At 44.7% G+C, this 4,135-nt stretch overlaps 1 pseudogene; it reads right to left on the bottom strand.

Annotated features, from left to right (window-relative positions):
- Positions 1 to 2,737: 2,737 nt before the first annotated feature.
- LOC149459455 (U2 spliceosomal RNA) lies at positions 2,738 to 2,914 on the bottom strand (annotated as a pseudogene).
- Between the last annotated feature and the right edge of the window lie 1,221 nt (positions 2,915 to 4,135).

The raw sequence follows: 4,135 nt of genomic DNA, 5'->3' as shown, positions 1-4,135 counted from the left end.
AGCATAATTATACAGACGGCATATCCAAGCCAGTACCATCACTTATTTTCTATTTTGCAATTAAGCAATTCAAACTTGTCACTGACAACCCCAGGCTGATGACTGAACATTGAAGAATCCTCACCATACCAGAAGGGCCATCACTCTGCTCTCCCCAACTGTCAGCAAACTCCCAGTGTTAGGCTGACAGACTTATCAATATAATAGAGCCTTACATGCTTGTCATTCTGCCCCTCCTACCCTAAGCCCATGTTATACTGTGAACAATTATATCATAAGGGTATGCGCTAATAATAAATTATATAAATATATCTATCACCAGATATAAAGTGACCAAAAAATAAATAAATAAATAAAATATCCAAAAAACATAAGGTGTGTGATATAATTATAGTGTCCAAAAACAATATATAAATATATCTATTAGTGTCCAAAAATAATTATCTTCAGTGACTTCATAACACTGTGACAAATCCACCACCAAAAATGATTGAATGAACTCACCAGAGCTATTTGCTGGTCGAATTATAAACCAGCAACAGCGCTTCTGCTCTGGGAGCGATGAATAATGATGTCCAATTAGTAGATGTAGTAATACTCAATCACTTTCCAAGTAATCAATAATAGTAAGCAGCCTGTTATACTGTGCAGGATATTGCAGGAGGCTGATATAGAGACATTGGGCATGTGTACCAGCTCTATTTAAAATATATTTACAGGTTTTTTTAGTGAGAAAACCAAACCAAAAGTTAAATCACAGAACCACACACTGAACCCATGTAACCTGTACTGAGACTCGAGTGGATGAAGCTGTAAAAAATCACCAGTGGAGCCAGGTGTATATTGTAACACAAACCAAAAAAAAATAAACAGCACAACTGTCAAGGTCCTACCTTTTCCCAGAGGTTATGTTTCTCCATGTGCTGGCATCCATCTTGGATTTCTGCTGAGCATGGTGGGAATCCTTTATGCCTTCAGGTCTCTGAGGTCCATCCCCCAGAGGGGTGTGGCTGATGACATATAAGCCTGTGGTCCGCACATGCTCTTTGCACTTGTGTCTTTGTGTTGCTGTTACTCTGTTCTGACTCTCGTGACTCTCCTGGAATCTGACTCGGCTTGTGACTCGACTATTGTTTGCGTTCTCCTTTGATCTGACCCTCTGTTGCTGAACCCGGCTCGTGACCTGTGATTCTCGTCTGCTGTCCTGTACCGTTTAGTCCCGTTGTTGTTGACCCGGCCTGCCTGACTACTCTATTGTCTTTTCCACCAGCTATACGCCATTGGCGGCGGCCATTACCGCAACTGAGGTGTCTCGGGGGCCGCGACCTGGTTCCTGGCTGCGTCAAGTCCATCCCCACCATCAGGGGCCCTGGTGAAGGGCAGCCTGGGACTTAGACTCCGCGCCCTGAGGGACTTCGGTCTGTGGGTGGTGGTTGTCGTCAGCCAGTGCGTAGCTGGTGGAAAAGACAATAGAGTAGTCAGGCAGGCCGGGTCAACAACAATGGGACAAAACGGTACAGGACAGCAGACGAGAATCACAGGTCACGAGCCGGGTTCAGCAACAGAGGGTCAGATCAAAGGAGAATGCAAACAATAGTCGAGTCACAAGCCGAGTCAGATTCCAGGAGAGTCACGAGAGTCAGAACAGAGTAATAGCAACACAAAGACACAAGACACAAGTGCAAAGAGCATGTGCGGGCCACAGGCTTATATGTCATCAGCCACACCCCTCTGGGGGATGGACCTCAGAGACCTGAAGGCATAAAGGATTCCCAGAAATCCAAGATGCATGCCAGCACATGGAGTAACATAACCTCTGGGAAAAGATAGGACCTTGACAACAACCCCCCCATATTTTGTATGATGGTAAGTAACAGTTATTTTAAGTGTGAGTCTGTAGAGAATACTGGCAGTGGACAGGAAACCCGAAAGGACTAAGACCATTGAGATCTAAGCTTGCATGGAACCAACCTGGTGGATTATGTGTAACTGACAGGAGAACAAGGGAACTCCAATTAGTAGTAAACAAACAGTTTACTAAACACACATTTTTTTTTTTTACTTAAGTCCGCGAACGTGCGAAAAACGAAAAACCGTAAGTGTACAAAAAAAAACGTGCAAGTGCAAAAACACAAAAAAGTGCACTTAGGGGTGTGCTTTGTCCATCCCCCAAAGGGGATGGATCTCTACCCTGATCCCCGGGGGCACGAAGCTCCTGACAGGGACAAGGTTCCCATGTGGTCCACCTAGCCAAAAGGCCTGGCGGACCCCGTTCCTTGTGGCCAGCCGAAGCCAGCCACCAAGTACTTGGTAATGGGGCTCTCCCGAAGAGAAAAAACCCCTAGGGAAAGGGGAGGAAGGAACCAAAAGGCCACAAATCCTACCCCTAGACTGAAGGGTAGGCCCGAGCACCCACACCCTACCATCCTGTGAGAAAGAAAACACACACAAAAGTGAAAAGTGACAAACGTGAGGAGAAAAATAAATTAAATAAATAAGTGGCCGTGCAATTGGGCATGAAAAGTGTTAGAATCAGTGACCATGTGCCTTTTCACACATTGGGGTCCCACACCCAAGTGTTACTAAGAGCACCCCTGAGGGACCACTCTCAGGGGGCACTGGTTTGCGGACTTTCTGCCTCTCCGGCCCCTGGTCAGACAAGGTAGATCCATTCAAACCAGGAGGAACTGGGCCCCTCCAGTTTTCCAGGGGGAATTACTCCCGGGCAACAGCAGCCTGTGGGTGCCTCGGTTTCTGTTCCAGCCTGTACTAACCATCAGGACCCCCATCCTACCAGCAGGGGTACTATACAACCAATCATCCCCTCAAGCAGGAATGATGGTGGAGCACCCCTACTGGACACTGATAAGGACAGATACTGCACTTGATCTTAGCCAAAAGGCCGAGAAGTTTACTAAACACACATTATCGACTTACATGTAAACTCAGCTGTGAGTGTCTAGGGAGAGGGCTCCAAATGGATGGTGCCAATCCAACAACACTACTCCTGGCCGGGGAGAAGAAAGCCAAAGACGGGATCTCTGAGAGATAGTCTCTGTCTTTGAGCCGCTGCAGCATGACTTTCCTCTGGCTGTGCATCTCTCAGAGATTCAGCCTTTGGTTTTTGTATGTGGTACCCCCTCTAGATACTCACAGCTGAGTTTACATGTAAGCGGATATTGTGTTTTAATAAAATTCTTGTTTACTACTAATTGGAGTTCCCTTGTTCTTTAGTCAGTTACATAATCTACCAGGTTGGCTCCATCAAGCTTGGATCCTGATTGTGTTAGCCTGTTCAGGTTTCCACTCCATTACCAGTATACTCTACAGACTCAAGCTTGTGGATTGGACCCTATAATGGCAGTCACTTACCATCATTTAGTGGAGAGGTTGGCGATGTTTAGTCTTTTGGTTTAGATTTTTCAGTGAATAAATACATTTAATTGGTGGTTCAGTAAAAGCACTTATGCAGGCCATAGACGGGGAGAAAATTTGTCTGAAAGAATAATCGCCGATTTTCAGATCGTTAGTGGGTGAATTTGTCGGCAGTTTTTCGTGATTCTGATACATTTTTTTAATCGGTGAAGTTGGAAAAAAAACAGCCGAATTTGCCGATCCAACGATTTTCACGGCAATGATGGGCAAATCGGCCGATCTTTTTACTGATTAAAAAAATGAGCCGTGACCTGCAAGAAGAAGAGGAAAAAGAAGAAACAGAAGAAGATGAAGACAAAAGAAAAAGAACATCTGTACTTTTAAATGTCAACTAGAATAGTGGAGTGTCCCTGCAGAGAGCTCCGTCCGCTATTATATTTGACATTTAAAAGTATAGCAAAGTTGCAACATTGTATCCATTTGTATCCAAATAGAAACATCTGTATCTGAAATGGATACAAATAGATACAATGTTGCAACTTTGCTATACTTTTAAATGTCAAATATAATAGCGGATGGAGCTCTCTGCAGGGACACTTCACTATTATATTTGCCGGCCGTAGATGGGACGAAAATCAGCCGACTTTTGTTTACCAATGGTGGTAACGTCGGCTAATTGAACGACCGATTTTTCGTTTTTCTAAAAAAAACGTCCGGTTTTCTCCCCGTCTATGGCCTGCATTAGGTTGCACTAGGCAAG

This window comes from Staurois parvus, unplaced genomic scaffold (assembly GCF_062004578.1).
Source record: "Staurois parvus isolate SC_StPar_1 unplaced genomic scaffold, SC_StPar_1.0 ptg000259l, whole genome shotgun sequence".
NCBI lineage: Eukaryota > Metazoa > Chordata > Amphibia > Anura > Ranidae > Staurois > Staurois parvus.
This window is presented reverse-complemented; position numbering and strand designations above follow the sequence as displayed.